This window comes from Cuculus canorus, chromosome 1 (assembly GCF_017976375.1).
Source record: "Cuculus canorus isolate bCucCan1 chromosome 1, bCucCan1.pri, whole genome shotgun sequence".
NCBI lineage: Eukaryota > Metazoa > Chordata > Aves > Cuculiformes > Cuculidae > Cuculus > Cuculus canorus.
This window is the reverse complement of record NC_071401.1, coordinates 71,936,163-71,956,376: the sequence shown is the minus strand read 5'-3', so window position 1 is coordinate 71,956,376 and position 20,214 is coordinate 71,936,163. Positions and strand designations below refer to the sequence as shown.

The following is a 20,214-nucleotide window of genomic DNA, read 5'->3' as shown; positions in this document are numbered from 1 at the left end:
TAGCCTGAGTCTTCTCAGTTTAATCAATGCTGAGCAATTTGCTGTTCCTTACAGCTCAGTACAGTCTTAGCTGCTACATCCTTGCAGTCTATGGTACAGCTTGGTAGATGAAAGCTGACTGAGGTATGCCTGCCCATCCTGGAGCCACATTTCCCAGTCAACACACAAGCACATCTCAGCAGCTTTATGTGGGAAGAGCAAACTGAACTAAGGTCTCCTGTGTTGATAACCAGCACTGCTTCTGCCTTCAGTTTTTAGTGTCCCTTCAGGTTCATTTATTGAAATCTGTATTCACCTTCTATATTTGAGAGTGGGTTTGGGTTCAACTCAGATGCATCTGCCTATGTAGACAATTTTGCTCTTACTGATGGCTGTAAGTGCAAAAAAGGCCAGCTTATGTGATTTAAAATGTTTGCTTTTGGTGATCTCTTTCAGCATGAGAATCTTTGTTTGGTGTGGGAAAAGGGTATACTACTCAGCTGTCTGTCGCAGGGTATCATACATTATAGGTAGAGGCATAATAGGATGGAAAGGAAACAAACCCTAGAAAAGACATTAATTGTACGGTAAATGTGGTCTCCCTCACTAATGACTGTGTCCTGGTCAAGTACTTAGAGAGGAGAAACTGAGAAGACCACAGCCCAGCCTCAAGAAGCAATCCTGTGGTAGGCTCCCTCTGTCTTGCTCAAAAATGACTATTTCTTAATGTGTTTAAAGAATATGGTTGCGTTTTGCAAACATTTTGCCCCCTAACAACATTAATTCATATTTGCATGGTTTCTAGATAAAAAGTTATTACGAAGCAGAAGTCCGGGGGTCTTCAGCACTGGCAACTAATGTTTGCAAAGCTACACAGTGGACAGAAGGATGTTTTTTGTACCAGGCATATTTATTAACACTGTTCTCGTGTTTTTCACAGCATGCAAAATGAGGTTGAAAATGGAGTTTTCCAATCAAAAATGACTTTATAGAAATGGGACCATTTGGCTTTTGACTACTGCCTCAAAAATTCCTGGATGAAATGAGCTCATTTTAAAAGTAAATATCTTTGGGACTCTTGTTTGGGCTTGTTTATTCTTACTACCAGCTCTCAAATGGGAAAGTCAAGTTGGTGTTCCTCCTGGGATTGCTATTTATATGCAGGAAACCTGAGATATAAATATTTTTTTGTCTAAATTTAGGTGCTAATCAATGAGAAATATCCAACAGCGATCATTTTCTGCATCCTTTGAACCTGCTAACGTCAGTTGGATTTGTTCTAGTTTCATATATTTTTGATCAGAAGCCTTCCACCCTTTCTGAAGTTTTCCATTAGTAGTCTTATTTTTCAGTGTTGTTGAGTATTTAACTGAAGCTATCTGATATCTGTACATGCTTTATGAAATAGGTCACTTTTTTAGGTGCTAGATTTTAGTTGTCACTGATATCATAACGGAGAGGTTCTAGCTTTTTGTGTGCAGACTGATGCGAGCCCAAGAGTCATTCAGATTGGGGCAAGGCATCTATAAGTTTGTTGATCAAGAGCGGCACATTTTTTGCCACATTTTCACACTGCTACATGTGGAATTCGGACTCGGCAGCTGGTGAATTGAAAATAATTTTACTCTCACATCCTTGCTCTCCCATGTGCTGATTAAGTCTTGAAATCACAACAGAAATTACGCCAGTATGGTCATGATAAAATAGTTAGAGTTACTTGCTACCAGAGATGCTGCACCTGATTCAGATCTGTAAAAAGAAGAAGGGAAAATATCAAGTCACCAAAAAATATACGCTCTTTTGTCTTCTTTCATCTTCAGATATAGATATTATGCATCTTTAATAATCCTGCAAGGGTACATTTTACAGCTAATGAACTGTGTTTTTTAAAGCTATGTAAAGCAGCATTATCAGTGCTTGTCACTGTTTGGCATTATCTTTAGATGTGCTCCTTTTAAGATTTTTTTTTCAGTAACAACTGATTCTTAAAAGATTTTTCCTTTGGTCTTTTCTGCAGCTCTTACTCATAGAGGAAATCTGATCTTCTGGAGCACGGAAACACCAGTGGTCACCACGGCGAGACGAATTCCTTAGGGAACTGCCTGTAAGTCTGATCAACATTTAAGATGAAAACTTTTGCATTTTCTTTGGCAGGATGTTACATGCAGAGTTTAGCTGTATGAGGCAGTTGCTGAGGCAATAAGGGAATATTCAGGAACACAAGCCTTTGCTTTGAGTAGATGAGTAAGTGCAAGAAAGGAATCATCTTGTAGAGACTTCTTTCTCATCCCCCTCGACTTCTTAAAGATATGAACAGTCTTTGAGACCCTCTAAAGAACACTCTGTTGGAATCCTGTTCTTCCAGGATGCTGAGTACACTGAGTAGACCCCACTACTGGGCAACAACGGTTCAGCAGCTGAAGGGTGGAAGGAAAAAGCTTTTGTACTTGTTACTTTGAAGTAACAACTTCACCTTGTGACAGACAAGTCGTGGGAGATCAAAGGGAAATCCTCCTAGAGCACAGGGTATGGTGAGAGGTATGGGAGGAAACTGTGGATAAGCAGGAATAGAAATGGTGAGGGAAAGCAAAAAAAAAAAAGAGAGGGGGAAGAGAAAAACAGGTAGTATGAAATTGAGGTAAATGAGGACAAAGGGTGGTGTCTAGCCAGTGGTTAGTAGGAGAAAGACAGACTTCGGGTTACATGCTACAGGCTACAGATGATGTAAGTGGGTTTGTAGAGGACAGCAAGGCATGATCCTTTCAGCTCTTTTCCTCAACTACTCTGAAGAAAAATCTGAAATATCTAAGTCTCAGCAACCTAAACAAATAAATCTTCTAGGTTTGTCTGCACCCTCTAGTGGTCTATGCAGAAAATACGTTTTTTACCCAAAAGTAATTTTGCACTATGTGCATTTGCTAGGACTATTCATATCCTGATCTTTAGCTTACTTGACACATCTGCAATAACTGTTCTCTGCTTCTGAGAAATTATGGAAACATCTAAACTCCTTTTTGAGAATGCTCTTTGGTCTATAATAATTCCTGACAGCATTTAATTTACTAATGTGACGTACACTTCATGCTGTAACATCTCCCTTGTGCACAGGGTACAGTCCTCAGTCTCGTAATGTAAATATTACTGAATATGTCAGCACAAAAAAATCAATACAAGCCCATTCAGAAGGAGACTATTGCCTGTCTCTTTGATAAGCTCTCATTTACTTACTACTGGAGGACGTGTGCTGACTGAGAGGTAGGACTACAGGAAATTGGAAAAGTAACCTTGTGATTTTAGTGACTAAGTAACGTTCTGGGAAATGAGATTCTGCCACTGATTCTGCCTGAAGGTCTTATGTGATGTTGAAAAAAGGGCGCCTCTGTAAAAAAAGAATACATGAAAAACACCTGAAATGGAGCTGGGGTGGAACTTCAGAGCTTCAGCTCCAATCTGGGACAATTCTCATACAGCCTCTGACTACTGGGACTTTATACCCTAGGAGTTGCTTCTTATAACATAAGGTAGCAGTACTTAAGACTGCAGTTCTTAAGATGCTTAAGAACAGGCACAGGACAAATATCCATTTGCAATTATAGAGCTACTGGATTTTGACAGGACTGAGACAGCTGGCTTAGTGCCAGTAAGGAGTGCATGCTTTAAGCACATCAGTTAGACTACAGAGATTCTTCAGAAATACAAGTATTTTCTTTTCAAACACTCAAGGAATAAGAAGTACCATAACTCGTCCTATAGAGGACTCTCTACAAGAAAGACATTCAACATTCAGTTTGTAAAGTATTTAAAGTCTTATCCACTTCTTTCCTTGCTAGCTACATAGTATGCCAGCTACCACAGTCTAGGCTGATTTGCAGATGGCTAGTTAAAGCTGGAAGAGCAAGCAGTGATTGTCGGACAAAAAAAGGACCAGATGCCAGAAATATGAGTCAACTAGAAGGCAAAACACCTCATTTCCAGTCTCATCTTTAAAGACACTGCTTCAAATGAAGTAGTCACTGGATAAACACAAAAGTCAATCTAAAATATAGATACCAGGCTATGTCCTCTACCTTACAGATGTTGAGTGCCTCATCACCAGGTTAGTGAATCTCTTTCACTCCTGCATGGCATTTTCATCTTTCCCTCTGTTGTTATACCTATAATTTTTATTGCGCATCTTTCGTGTGAAATGTGGGTAGTACCCAGCAGCTTTGTGGTTAAAACAGTCTCCTGTTCAGATAGTAAGTCCCATGCTTAGGCATATATTTCCTGACCTTTACCACTACTTTATCATTTAGACAGGGAAGAAAAGTGTTTCTCTTCTATCAATCATCTTAAAAGGTTTTTGCAAATCATATTTAGTCCCCAGAAAGAAAAGGTAACAGTGAATTTTCATAAAAGGAAACGTTACAAAGAAGGTCAAATCTTAGGTCTCCCAGTAGTTTTCCTGCAAGAGGGAAAACATTCTTTGAGACTCATAGTTACTTTTTTTCCCCAAGTTTTCATGCTTCTATAGCTCATCCATAGACTCCTCCAGATGACTTGCGTGTGCAGCATGTGAAGAGTGCTGAGTTCACACTGTTCCTCAGCGTTCTATGATTTAGCTATTTCAGATCTCATTCTGAGACACCTCTGTCTTCATTGACACCCTTAATCCTTATACCCCCACGATGCCGATCTTACAGAGCCTGAAATCCTGTTTCAGATCTGACTTCAAAGGGTTAACCTTTCAGAAACAGACAGCAACTCTGAGTTCCTCATTTTCAAACGCTTATTAAAAGACACCTGGATCTGACTTGCAGAAGTGTTGAGTAGTCGCAGATCCACATATAATCAATAGAAAAGAGGCTCTGAAACAGTAACATTTATGTCAAGAGTTCTTAAACATCAGGTCCTAGGCAACTCAGGGCCTCTATTCTTCACTTTAGTGTTTGCAGTATGGGATTAAATGATCTTCATATTAGAGAAAGGCTGCAAAGAAGAAATTTGTAGATCTTTTTGAAGCACTTTGATGCTACAACACTGGATGCCAAAAAAAAGACCCACAAATAAATTATTTATTTGGTGTTGAAGACAGGAGTTTGGACAGTGCACTGTACACAGGGCATTGTATCACTCTTAGAATGATGAGGAAAAAAACAGTCTTTCAAGTGGGACATTTTGCCTTTGGAAAATTGCTGGGAAGGTATTGGTTTCAACAAAGATCAGATGCAAATGTGCAGGATTAAAGTTGTCCACTTTCTACCCAGCTGACTTGTAAAGTCATGATTATTATTATTATGCATCATGCATTATTATGCATGATTACAGCCAACAGAAGTTGGCTGCTAGTACAAGAATGTGAGACTGTCTTAGGCAGGAGTAAAATTAAGCCTTTAAACTGGACTGAACACTGCTTTCCACATTGCATACAACATCTCTTTATCAGCCCAGTTTGTGAACTAATTCTGTACATGCTTGTCGAAGAAAATATCTGGAACCTGCTCTTTCACATGAAGACATGCCTTCTAAGTCACACATTTCTCCTGTGGGGCATAAAGATATCATCAAGACCTCTAAGAAGATGAAGTTTCTTAGTAGGTGTCTGGCTTTCGTGGTTTCAGCAATTGTCTGCTATGTGGATACATAACCTTAAAATCTAGTCGTCTTGGATAAAAAACCCTCACAAACTCACTGCTGAGATGTTTCAGCTTCAATGTATGTTAAATTTTTGAGACTCTAAATTGTATGTATTTGTGAAAGCTTGTTTTCAGCTTTACAAATGAAAATTTTTCCATCAACAACACTTCTTAGATAAATTAACAGGACATTGTGCAATTTTACGTGTTATAGTAGGCTCATAGGTTTGCTCAGCTCACATATCTATCCTGCTAATGTTTGTGAGCTGTCTTACGTGAGTACATGATTACTTTCCACATGAGAGAGGCAGAAGTCATAATCATTACTTTCCACATGAGAGAGGCAGAAGTCATAATCAATCTGGATATCAATAACATAAATGATTGGCCAGTCTTTCGCTTGAAAATGTTTACAGTGAGTGTTGTGGATTCTCAGCACCTCCTAGTTTTTGCTCCTGCAAGTACTATAAAAATGAACTTTGAAGTCTCCCACAGCAGTGTCTAGGGGTCACTTTGATGTATGTATATATACATAAAACATCAGCACGTGGAAAGATTAGTCCTATGCCAGTTAGCAGTATGAGAGCAGAGGGAGACAAAGTGTACTACAGAAATATCATCTTCTTTGGTTGCGCCTGCTCTTCTATCTACCCCGACTTGTCTTCATGACTAGTGTAGTCATGAGTGTAGAAGGAAAAACTTCTGGTCAGAAATATCCTTACCTTCTTCTAAAAATATGTGGAAGCACCTGGGGATTTAACTTTCTTACATTTGAAATAAAACATGCAGTGCTGCAGCCTGCCATTGCCAACAATTTCACAGTTCAGACTAACATACTAGAGGAGCTGCAAAGACTCCTCTGCCCTCACCTGCCATAGCAAAGAAAAAAGTTCTCACTGTCCATACATCATCATCTTAAACTTCTCTAGTAAATCAGAAGAAAAATAATTGAATAAGTAGGGGGTTGTTCACAAAGGACTGGCCAGAAATTCATAGTGTGACAGGCATTAGAAATAAAGTCACGTTTCTACATCAAAGATATTTTTGTCCAGCTGTGGGCCTAAGACAGCCAAATCCTAAATGCTCCTGCTTTCTGTTGCCTGTAATGGAAGATAAATGCATTCACTGGGTCTTGGCCCATTCATAAATAGAGTCTGCCTTGTGTGAGTCAAGCTGGATTTGGTGTAGGACTTGCAGGCTGGTTTTTGTGACCACATGAAATACTCTACCATTTGTTCTGAGGTATGCTTTTACTACTTTGAGCCCAGGCTGAAAAGGGGATGGGTGAGAGGCATTTTGACCATGAGAATCATGGTGACACTCTCCCAAAAGGGGACTAAGACTAACAAGCTCCCCAGTGTCTCTGTGAGTGGTAGAAAACCACCTACAATTCTATGACTTACGGTGAATTACTATATAATGAAGACTGTCATCATTGTCTTTGCACATGTCTAGAACCTTCTCCTGAGTTATTATGGCTATGACATACAGAAGACCATATGCAGTTTCAGAAATCAGAGAAAGGAATTAAAAAGCATTAGGTGGAAATACAAATATCTGAATCCCAGGCTATTATCCAAAAGGCTGAATATTTTTGCAATGTACAGAAACCTAGTTAGTAATAGGATCCACACCCTTTATCAAATTTGACTAGAATTAACCAACCAACACATTCACATTTCTTGAGGGAGAGGAAACACAGATCTGCAAACACAGTCCAAAGATCCCTTTCAAACAAAGCCAAACAGCAGCTGGGCTTGATAGTTGTTTGTGTTTTGTTTTTGTTCTTGTTTCTAAATTAATGATAAAGTGACCAATTGGAAGTTTTTGATGCCTGCTCTGGCTGACAGTCACCCAGGACTACCACATTCCCTTCTGGATTCTCCCACGTCACATCCTTCCCTTATAGATGAGGTTACATGCTCATCCACAAACATCACCTGTAAGGTAAGAAGGTGTACTGAAAAAAGAGAGTCTTTCGCTTTTAATTCTCAGCAGCCTGTGCTGTTTCTGTGAGCAGTATTTATCGACCAGGTCATAGAAAGCATTGCCTGGCCCAGCACCATGGTGCATGTAACCCCCACAATGGTCCACAGAGTCCTGACCCTTGCCTTCTGTTTCTGCCACCCAGTGCTATTGTGCCCATTAACTTTCTTCTAGGAAGAAGACACACATCAAAGCCTTTCCTGAAATAGACTCAGTGTGAGCTTTCTGTGTCAGCATTAATGCCTCGATGCTCTCCTCCACAGGATAAATATGCTGTAGAGACTATCTTGTGGGTGCTTATTTCCTTTCTCAAGATCTGAGCTGAAGCTTAGTTCTCTTGATGTGAAGCCATCAAAGGCAGTGAAGACTGACGACTTGCAATGATGCCAATAAATAAAAACCTTAGAGATTGTTTACATACTGTCTTACTGCTTCACATGCAAGTGTTAAGTGGGATTATATAGAAGAAAAAGTTAAGCTTGTGGCAATTAAACTACTAAATATCTCTGAAGATTGGGATGAAATCTTTTCATTGTTATCTATTTCTTTATTTTATATTATTATGAAAATATTAAATAGTTATGAAATAAATTAATCCTAAACCATCCCTACTGTAAGTCCTTTTCCATGACTGGTGAAACAGTGCCACAGATTTTGTCAATGTCCTCCATACAGACAGTTGCAAATGAAGGCACTTTTTTGAATACACGCTTGCAAGACACAGTGACTTTAGTGTTAGAACTCTAACTACAAAAATTAGGACTACAAAAATTGTACTGCTGCTGAATTACCACTGTCAGTGATGACAAATGACAAGAGTATTACCCCAGTGGAAAGATAGCCAAATATAGTATAAATGTTAAAAAGTCAGCATAGCATTCTGAAGTATGGAAGTGTTCTTTGCAAATCAGTTTATATTTATCTTTTTGACACTGATAGTTCAGCTGTCCTTAGTGGCAAACTCCAAAGTAAAGTACTTTACTGTGTTTGCTTTGTTTAATATGGTTTTGATCAAATAGATCTCAAACAAAATAACTAGGTAGAAATAATGGTGCTATCCTATAGTGGACGGGTTTGGAAACCAGCCTTTCATCTCATTTAGAAATAGCCCCTTCACTCTGTGTTTCAGTCTGGGTGGGTGAGAAAGCACAAAGTTTCCATTTCTGAAGTTCCTATTATAGTTTCCACTAGTTCTGAATGCCGGCCCCCACCCCTACCCCCCTACCCGCCCTGCCGCCCTGGGAAAAGAAAAAACACCTAGTCTGGGGTTCTTCTATGTTGTTTATACACTACGTTTAAAATGTTATCAGGTCTTTTTTAACTTTTTGTATTCTTAAAAGCAGATCATTTCAACCACTACTTCCTTATTTGTTCTCCCTTCCTCTTAACCCTTTAATATACGATATCTTAGACACTCTTTCTTTTCACCTTTGTTTACGGTCTATGTATAAGTTGATCTATGCTTCTTTACAGCCAGCTGGGAGTATGTAAGCCATGCAATTTTTCAGGTAGGTTCTCATCAAAAATGCAAGACAGAGTTGAAGAGGTGACAAGAGTTTTGTAAGAGTAGGGTTTTGTCAGGCTTTTTCCACTGAAAATCTTCTGGTCTTCTTATTCATCCTTCTAGTAGTGTTTTATTTTGATGAACCTACATCACACATGGCATTGGAAGTATCAGGATTGCTCGCCGTTGCTCACCACAAAACACTGAAAATGGCCTGATCATTTGCTACTTTCCACAAATGATGTCCTTCCCAGTGATGCCTCCTCTTACCCACTGATACAAATCAGCCACACCAGCAGTGACAGGATGTTACAAGCGATAGCTGAGGTCTCATGCTGGGGCAAGATGTGTGTAAACTACTCCATGTATATCTCATGACTGTAGTTCTGTTAAAAAGCATTAGGTTAGCCTCTGAGGCCAACCTGCCCCACATTGTAACTCCATAAATCCAGCTGTCATTTTAATTGAAGTCCCTTTCTCTGGCCTTAAAAGGTGGAAAACACCTTCCCAGGTATCTCTCTGTGTAATTGCCCCTCTTATCCACAGTAAGTGTGGTAGTTCTAGTAGGTAGGTATAGTTAGTGTAAGTATAGGATCTATATATTGTCCTTCTCTGGTCCCAGCTCACCGGAGGAGAGAACAACACATTAAGGACTTCAGTAGGAGAGGTAGAACAAATAAATACCTATACCTCTGTAAGCAGAACTTCTTCATCCTTTTGTAAACAGTCCAGGCAATCAGGCATGTTTGTGCCACAAGAAACAGCCCTACTTCACCCCTGCCTGACAGAAGTGGAAGAAACACTAGTGCTCAGCCTGGTGACTTGCAGTGAAGGCACCTTACCCACCTGCTAATCTCATCCTCTTTCACCTCCACGAGCCCCTTTTATCCAGACTACTCTGTCTGGGAGAACACTACAAAAATGTAGAGTTGAGCCAGCTATCTTTTCTCTGCCAAATACCTTTCCTAGTATGATGGGACAGGATATATGGACAGGATATCTGTTCTCAAGGAGCCTGGCAAGGGTCAAGTTAAAATGTCTGCAGACACACCATGAACTAGGACTGGTTAGCTGATGGAGTTGCAGTACAATATAGAATACCTGCCAGGATTTTTTGCTGCAAAAGACACTGGGAGTGCTGCAAATGTGGGTAAGGCAAGTACATTTACATGATTGCCACCAAGGCTTACCTTAGTGCAGGTAAACCATCCATGCTGGGACTATCCTTCCCAAGAGATTATTTAGCTGCACAAGCCAAGGAGGTTCTTCTGCAAAAGGGGCACAATCCCAGAAGGCAGAGCAAGGTAAATGTGTATTTATCACTCACATTATATGCCCAACAACAGGCTTTTGCATATTCATAAGCATGATCTACTTTTTGACATTCACTCCAACCTTGCATGAAAGGAGAAAAGATCTCTTTCATAGGTTGAATTTCCAACATCCAAACTTAACGCTAGCATTGAAAAAAGACTTTAGGAGCCTAAATACTCTCTTCTTGTCACTATAAGTGCTAAAACTCATGACTGAGGTTTACAACTACTCAGCTTTTGCTAAGGGTATCAAATATTAAAACCAGAAAGCCAGCCACTAAGCACTCAGAAGCATACATGTCCTAATACCCAGTTCAGACTGAAGTCCTGAAATGATGCACAACTGTGGAGGATGGGCTGTTCCTTGAGCTGGATCATTTTGAGGTCCCAGTATATCATAAATAGTCAAAGCAGTTATTAGAGACTTACTGGAGTAGATCCTGCATGGAATACAGGCAGAAGAAAGGAGACAATGCCATGTGTCTGTGGATTCTTAAAGCACACTCTACAGACGAGAGATGTTTACCTGATCTGATTGGAACCAACTAACCAGTCTTCCATATATGTATTATCCACCACACTAGAATTATCCCTCTACAACTTATCTTTACTTGTGCACTTTAATTTGTTCTATTTTGCATGGTGCAACTGGGGTATGAAGTGCATCGGTGAGAAAGAAAGGCTGAGGCATTTTGTGCAATTCCCGAGAGGACAAAAAGACAAAAGACATCCAAACTACGGTTCCTATTTTAATGCAATATGTGTGTTTTATGAAATGACCAATAGAAAATCTTACTGCTTAGTGTGAGGTGTAGGTTCATATCTCATAACTCTGAAGAGACAAATCAATTCATATGTCCCATATGCCCACTGAGTGATATTTGAAAAATGTGAACAGTACTGTTGTTGCTGGTTTGGATCAGTACATTTATCGTGAGATAAGATTGACGCAAGCATCTCACTCAGCAGAAATTTCAGTTGCAATACATGGTTATAGTTGGTCTCCTTGAAACCCTCAGCAAAGAGCTGAAAGCTGCGCTTTTCTCAGGGACTAAAGTATTTCCTGTTGTCTAGCTTGCTTGGTGTCCTGGTGTTCTGGATTTCATTTTAAAACTCTAAATTGTGAGCTGACAAGGTATGGAACATTTCAGCTGGGGCCCTGTGCAAGGCAAGTTCCTCTGTCTACTTATAGGTGCTAGGTTGTCTCTGTGGATTTGCATTCTGTATTAGCTGCCTCTAGATACTTGTTGCTTTCCTTTTCTGCCCTTTTTGTGATTAAGAAAAACTAACCACAACCTCTTTTTACACCCAGTTTCTAAAGAAACTCTTTTAACTGGTTTTCAGCTAAACTGTGACTTTCTTGAGCCTGACTAGTAACAAGAACAAGACATCAGAAATTCAGTGTATAAAGTCATACCCTGTCTATTGTGATCTGAGTTATTCAGTCATTTGAGAACTAGAAAATCCTTCTGTACTTTACAGTTTATGGAGATTTTCTCCCTTAGAATATTATTACATTATTATAGTTCAGGCAGAAGGTAAAGACTACCTGTAAAGTAAGAATTTTCTATTTTGAGAATTGATTTGGAAAGTCTCATTATTTGACTATCACAATTTGAGGTACAATGTACAATAAATTGCTCAATTTAAAAAGAAAACAAAATCTGACAACTGTTATGACAAACATTATCCCTAGAATATGGTTTGAACTGGGCATTCAAAAGGATGGCACAAAACCTCACTCGTTCAAGGTCTGTCATAACTTTGGCATGATTTCATCAAGCTTACCACATTGTTTTAAGAAGTCATTGGAAGTTTTGTAGAGATTATAACACAAGAGATCTTGATGTCTTGTGTGGTAAAAATGTAGTTATAATGCATAAGAACTAGTCCACTGATTCCAGTAAATTAATTGGATGAATACTTTCTGTAAAATTGTCTACAGAACATATCTAAGATCTTGAGGGATTCTAGGAAAGAATAGAAAATCTTCTAAGTAAATGGGTCGTGTATTACAGCAAAGGTCTTCATGTTAGAGTAAACATGCAAGTATGATTTTTACAGATTGCTTCTTCAGTTAAATAAAAGCAGATGCTGTGCTGGTGTTTCAAAAGCCTTACAACATTGAGAGCATTTATAAAGAAAGACACTAATATTTCTTAACGCATTATTAATGAGATAACTAAGCACTGCAAACTTATTCATACTGAAAAAAAAAAATAGGAAAAAAAATTAGATCAGAGCAGGAAAGTCATGCCTTTTTAAAAGGCATTGAGCAAGTGAAAGAGAGCAAAGAGAGCACACCGGAATTGAAGTTGATCTGATTATCATCCTCAAAGACACACCTACAGTCTTGACAACTCTCAGAAGAGTCTTGCTTCTTAATAATCTATCTTGTTATTGCAAAGAGGCTTTTTCCTCAAAGCACACAGAAAAGTTGACAAAATTTTCATGTCTTTATTGACATGGCTTTCTGCAAGAGTGATAATGAGGAAGCTCATTGTGGATGTTGATCTGAGGCCACTGTATCCCAGCAGTCTGGAAGTGATCTTAAGGGTGCCAGAGCCATACTTTTACACATATATGTTCGACAAGGTGGATTCTTACTCTGATCTAGAAATTCAGAGTGTTTTGGTTATCATGCCATTGCAAAGAGGCCACTGACATACAGATGTCCTGGTCAAAGTATCGTTGCTACTTACTAATTTACAGTTTTGGCAGCAGGAGACAAGCTTTCATTTGCTTTTGCAGAAAGGTCGGTGGAGGCCAGTCAGGAGTGCTAGTGCTAAAAACCGATTCTTCAAAAATAATCGGATGCCTAAATCCTTTTCAGAACTTAGGCCAAAATTAGCATCTTTCCCAAATATTGTTTTGCTGCAGGTGCTTAAAGAAACAAGAAAAAAGAGCAATAACTACGAGGCAAACAAAAGCCTGATCTTTAATTAAACATAAACTAGCAAGTTTTCGCTCTTTGCTGCTGCGAGATTACAAATTTGAATATAGCATGCAAGAGCAAAGCAAGAATTAAATACGATCCGGTTATTCTTGTAGACTGCAAAAGCTGTTATTTATAATTATAATACTAATGGCAATGGCAAGGAGTTGGCATGTGATGTGACTTAAAAATAGAAGACTAGTAAAAACACATGTTCAGCCTAAAAAGTAGCCCGTCTTGTGATTAGTATGACCATTTCAAAATATTTCCTGTTGTGATTGTATAACCTTTAAAAAGAAAGGGTAGGTTTTAGCTGATGAATTGCTAGGTGTCTTCTCCATCTACTAGTCTTGGCAATAAAAAGGATAGATTGCTTTTACATTAAATATAAGAATAAACAAAACTAATTAACAAGTCTCTGGTTTTGCGTATGGTAGTTTATAACATGGTATAACAGAATGCTCTAAAAACTATCAGTCTATGCAGTACATACAAAACTAACTTTTATGTGTAGTTTATAGAACATCTTCGTGGTATAGAGATGGTGTGGGAGTGGTGGGAGGTTTGAACTGAGGAAGCCGCTTTTGAAATTTGTTTTTCTGTGTGTGTGTAATTTTTTTAAAGGGTTTCAGAGAATTGAAAGAGGAACCTGCACTAAGCAGCTAGTCCTAACTTGTACACAACTTTCCCCACATCATGTGATGATGTGTCTTTTATCACTGCATTCTTATCTATGCTATCTGAAATGTTAGAGCACTACGGCTTTGCTCACCTGCATGGATGGATGGATGTTGTTAGAAGATGCTGTAAGAATTTGTTTTGCCTTTCCAGGTGCTTTTATGAAAATGTAATATACAATGTTTACTTAAACTTAATCCTCAAGAAAACAGATTATCTTAAAGCTTAAAACTCTGTTTTCCTTTTCTTTCTTTCTCCCACCCTGCCTGTGTGTATGACGATGCAGAGCAAGAGGCAGAGACACACACAGAAAAAGAAAACATACTAAAGCTGCTGTCCTGGAATTTACATTGCTGTTCTATTTTTATAAAACACTTACTGAGATGTTAAAATAAAAAGGACTCTGACCTTTTTCCTTCTATAACCTGAATAAGTTTCAAAACACTGGCTTTTTCCATTATTTGTTTGAAAAAGTACATTAAAGCTCCAGTGAGCTGTGACACTAAGTGACTAGCACGGGCATCAGTGACTCAATCTCATATGCCCTGCTGGGCCTCTCCGCTGCCTGGCTGATGCTGCACAGAGAGGCAGGCTGGCCACCACGCACACAGCCTGAAACTATGCTCCAGCTCCTGGTGATTCCTGCAAGGTCAGGGAGGACACAGGCTTAGCAGGGCTGTAGGACAACCCTGAGATGGACCTGAGCCCCTGAACTTCCCATGAGCAAGCATAAGCCATGGGTCCCAGCACAGATCTAGGGACTAAACAGTAGCAAAAATTAAATGACCTCCACTGTTGTCAGAAAGAGAAGCAAAAAAGTAGTCAGTGCTGGTCTTCATAACAGATCAGAGAGTGGGGCGTCTTTTCAAAACCACCACCTCATTTCTACTCCCAGGAATCTGAGGGTTTTCTTGGGGTTTCAGAAGAGAAGGTGGCTACTGTTGGAGTGGCAATCTTATTTCAGTCACTGCCAAAGCATCGTATGCCTGCCAGCGAAGGAGCTCCCAGTGACAATTCTCCTTCAAGATCTATGGCACCACAAGAGAGCGAAAAAGAGAACCAAAACCTTTCAATAGGGAAGCCCTCACGAGAGCCCAGGTTTCAAGCTTGATGTTTTCTACCAAGTCTCATTTATCATCAGATATACCCACTTGTTATGCATTTCTTTGAGGCCAAAAAGTTATATTTTATATAGTTTACATTATATTTTTATGTATTCTACTGATTAACCAGCTCCAGGGAATGTTTTTGGTCACTGGAACGTGCTTCTCAGCACCATTATCTCACGAGAAGGCTCCCTGGTGTTTATTTGGTTTATGCTAGCTAACATTGCCACACCAGCTCCTGGGCACAGTTTGGCATCTGGCTCACACCAGGACCATTGCAAAGAGGCAACTACATGTCAGCACCCTCCTGAGGAAGCCTGAAAGAACTGGCAGAGGCTGTCTGTGTCAAGCTGATCTCCAAGGCAGAGAACAGCTCAAAGTGCACGTTGTTATTAGCATTAAGCAACACTCAGAGCACCAGCTAAGGGCCCTCTCTACTTTCCGTAAGAGCAGCAGCTCTTCTGGGAACAGGATAAGGTGTGTTTAAAATGGAAATAGATTCTCAAGTGATTTTCTTTCTTAGGATTTCCTTTGGTATTTCTCTGATACCTAATTCTGCACCCAGGTAGTAAAAGGCAAGGCTCAGCAGTAGGCTCCCTTTTCTGCAGGGCTTTGGAATTATCAAGCATTGCTTGTGTCAATGACCCAAAGCAATGGCTGGGACAACATGGTGTGTATCTTCCAGCAAAACACTTTAAGAATCTAGAAAAAAAAAAGCAAAGGAGAAACTCTGTCTCCTTAGCCTATCCACTAAGCACAGGTAGGGGCAAACTTCACACACAGACATAGAATATTATATTTTAATTAAGCAGATGAAGTTGTAAAAATTTATTCACTGTAGGCCAAAGCTCTCAGGTGTCCTAATAAGAGAACAGGAGACCCCAGGTCAGTGCTCCTGCCATAGCAGAGGCTTAAGATGGTAGAAGCTTGAGTCAAATTTGCTTCTCCTCCTCTTGCAAGGAGCACCCATCTGAATCATGAGTGTGTGACTTCCACAAGGAGTCACTCTGTGCTGCCCGAACACACACATCACACTTTGGCACATTTGTCCAGTTTTTTTATGGGTAGTTGAAGGGTTCAGTCATTTCTATATGGTTTCCTCTCACAGCCATTTTTCTATCCCAATGACATCGCTTCCACATTTACCATCCTCATTATGTGATCAATGATATGGTCCCGCAGTTACAGCTTTCAGTCCATGGAAATTCTATCTCACTTGTTGATGCAGCTGAATTGTTTACTGGAAGTGTCACAAAGTTTCTTGTAATACAATAGTACTATTCCTTCAGTGACATGGACTGTTTTGGCAGGGCTGTATCACAGTGTATCCTGATGATACCATTTCCAACAGTGACCTGTCGTCAGACTTCTTAAATGCCTAAATTAGGTCAGAAAACTGAGGCAATCAACCTCACAAGTTTTACACTTTTTGCATATCTGTAGAGACACAAATATCTGGGGTTTTTTTTCTGACTGTTTTACGTGATCTGCTTCATACACTTCATACGTAGAAACTGTTTGTCTGGTTCCTTCCTGGAATTTATTAATACCTTTTCCTGTCCTTTTTTCCTAAGAATGCACAGGATTTGATAACATTCCCACCCCTAAGTATGTGTCGTCCCAAACTATATGCTTTTATGTGGCAGTTGGCTTTCTCTAATCTTTCATTTAAAATCTATGACCTTAACTTCTAGAAAGAGAAGACTTGGCCTGTTTTGGTTTAGGGTGAACCATGTTTTCCTGAATAGGCATCATCTGCACCACACGTTTCCTTTATTCTTAATGCATTTATATAATTTTCCTAGGCATCCATTTTCAATTACAGACATATTACTGCAGGAATACAGTAATATTTCAAAGCACATCACTTAGAGGTCTCTAGATGTCCTAAGAGTTCAAGTTTTGCCTCCAAAGGTCTCCTGCTATTCTGATGTTATTAGTATCTCATCAGAGCATAATCTTCAAAACTACCTTAGAGTTTATCTTTATGTATCCCATGAGTTTCACAGTCTTCATCTCCAACAAACAGTTTTCACACAAACTAAAGTATTTATAAAGCCCATAATCAGCACTCCAAGGGACAGAATATATCTCTTTTTTACCAGGTGATTTGTCAGTCTGTGAAGGACCTTTTTCTCCAGCTTTTTCTCCCTTCCTCTGTCAGTAAATGTCCTTTCTCCTCAGAAAGACAGAGACTACTCGTCCATGGTAGGACTACTCTTTTACGGTATGCTTGCAAGTTTCTTCAACACATTGTTTTTTCTTCTGGGTTATTGTATTCATGCAACTTCCATTGTCAGTAGATCAAATACACGGAGTGGCTGATGCAATATGGATTCATATCTTTGCTAACATTGCAAGAATGTATTTGCTTACCTGTTCACTTAAAAATAGCAGAACACGAATACATGTATTAGAAGAAATTGTGAGATACAGCCTATTTACTAATGGAATAGCCAGAATTAGCTCTATTAAATTGGAGCTAAATGCCAAGGTCATAAAAATTATAGTTAAGACATCAACTCTTAGTGCACACATTAATAAATAACCCTTCAAAGCACAACATCTTCACTTTCATTCTTTTTTCTCAAGACGGCAAGACTTGGATTTGCAGAGCAGCAATTATCCCAATGTCTCAGGGCATTTTGCTAGCAATAAAGATGAACTCAAGATAAAACAATAACAAGCTGTTGCAATGTATCATCTGTTGATAACAGCAGAGACTAGCTCCCTCCATGAAACCAACTGCAGAATGCATTTGACGTCTCTCTGTGATTTTCTCATAGGTAACTTTTGTGTAATAAAATATCAGCATGTATCTTGAGTACAATCAGGGCACTTATATATTTCCTAATGCAGGAAGTGTATGTTAGACAAGGACAGAATCCAACTTTTTTCTTCCTCATGCATTTAATTTCCTAAGTGCAGTGAAAATTTGAGAGGAAGACCAAAGCCTGAATATGAGGGCACAACAACCTGGTTCAGCTGCAGAGTTGAATTTGACTTGCTGTCTTATCTGCATTCAAGGATCTTCAGAAGAATGAAACAATAGCAGATGTAGTTTCAGAGTGCTATTCCTGTTATAACTCTTTGTATAAGTAGTATGGCTCAAGTAGTCACAAAGAAACTGAACAAGAAATGAAGCTTTTTAGAAGTCTTTTTCTAGTTGTCTGATTTTATAATCTCTATTTCTTGTATGTTACCAGTCATAGCTCTAACTGGCATCAAATTGCCAAACTGACAAGCAGCCAGGAAAAAATGTGTTCAGTGGTAAGCCAGGGAAAAACTAACAATTATGTTGGCTCTTTCTTTTTCCTTTGTGTGTATACATAATGCTGCTTTTAAAACTAGGTCATATAGTGTATCTGCTCCTGTAGTTAACTATTTCTGAAGTTCCTGTTACTTCTGCGTTCTGCCTTTGATACATTTATTGTTCAGGCACATGTGAATTTATACTCTGCCCTGTGCCAGTCACAAGTAGCACAGCTGCAGTTATCAATGCTCAACATAAGCTGTGAGCTTTTGCAGAGAAGCCAACTTTCAATTCTTTTAGCAGGTGAATGATCAGAGTTTGCATGAGCTCAGACAGGGTAAACCATCTTCTACCGCCAAGCCCAGAGCTCTGAGGTGCAGTGTACAGAGCACACAGAGCTGCCTCAATCTTCACTGGGAGTTGAATGAATACCAGACCTGCAGAACTGGTCCTGAGACAAATGAATTCTGCTCATGACATCTGGGCGCTATAGTGGTACTGCATGTGCCTTAAGTTGCTCTTCTCAAGATAGACTCAGCAGTACATGGTTGTCCTAGTGACACATGCCTTGATTATGATATTACCATAATTAAAAGGCAAAACTAGCCAGAGTATTCCACAATTGTAGCTTGAATACTATTGACAGCTGATGATAGCATTGAAAAAATGAAAAAACTTTCTCTAGCAGAGAATCACAAGCACTTGTAAGACCATATACATGGAAAACTGAACATCACTCCCAAAAACTACAGTGATATGTAGCTCAGTAGTACAGAAAATGTACTACTGCACTTGCGGCACAACAACCCTATGCAGTGCTACAGACTAGGAGAAATCCGGCCAGAAATCTGCCTAGAGGAGAAGGACCTGGGGGTGTTGGTTAACATGAGCCAGCAGTGTGCCCAGGTGGCCAAGAAGGCCAATGGCATCTTGGCTTGTGTCAGAAACGGTGTGACCAGCAGGTGCAGGGAGGTTATTCTTCCTCTGTACTCGGCACTGGTGAGACCGCACCTTGAGTACTGTGTTCAGTTCTGGGCCCCTCACCACAAGAAGGATGTTGAGGCTCTGGAGCGTGTCCAGAGAAGAGCAACGAAGCTGGTGAGCTGAGAACAAGTCTTACGAGGAGCAGCTGAGAGAGCTGGGGATGTTTAGCCTGGAGAAGAGGAGACCTTATTGCTCTCTCCAACTACCTGAAAGGAGGTCGTGGAAGGGAGGGTGCTAGCCTGTTCTCCCAAGTGACAGGCGACAGGACAAGGAGGAATGGCCTCAAGCTCTGCCAGGGGAGGTTCAGGCTGGACATCAGGAAAACATTTTTCACAGAAAGGGTCATTGGGCACTGGCACAGCTGCCCAGGGAGGTGGTTGAGTCACCTTCCCTGGAGGTGTTTAAGGGATGGGTGGATGAGGTGCTGAGGGGCATGGTTTAGGGAGTGTTAGGAATGGTTGATTCCTAATGGTTGACCCACGATGATCCAGTGGGTCCTTTCCAACCTAGTGATTCTATGATTCTATGATAAGAGTCAATGTTCACACTCTGAGCTGTGGCAACAAGCAGTAAGAGAAACTGTGCAAAGGAAAGGGTTGTGACAGTGTAAGATTTATCATGGAGATCACCCAAGGTGAGCCCCAACCACAGGCAAGGCTGGGAAGCATTGTCTAAAGTGCTAGGGACTGAGGAGACAGCCACAGAGGTCACTTTACTGTCCTGGACTGCATGCATCACTTCCTACTGGCCAGTTCTCAGCCCAAGCACCTCTCCTGCTGAAATTCATGAGGTCACCTATTTTCTGTGGGTATCGACAGGGTGTCCAGGGGAATGAGTGGACACAATATCAGTTCCAGCCAT

At 40.0% G+C, this 20,214-nt stretch overlaps 1 protein-coding gene across 4 annotated transcripts in view; it reads left to right on the top strand.

Annotated features, from left to right (window-relative positions):
* The window catches only part of P2RY8 (P2Y receptor family member 8), a 58,545-nt gene that overhangs the window by 23,560 nt on the left and 14,771 nt on the right, over positions 1 to 20,214 (top strand). For 3 of the 4 annotated variants that reach the window (XM_054056321.1, XM_054056319.1, XM_054056317.1), the window contains exon 2: positions 1,997 to 2,083. The gene's annotated coding sequence lies outside the window, so the exon portion shown is untranslated. Of the gene's footprint in view, positions 1 to 919; positions 1,039 to 1,996; positions 2,084 to 20,214 lie in introns of all 4 variants that reach the window. The other variant, XM_054056318.1, reaches the window with a different exon arrangement.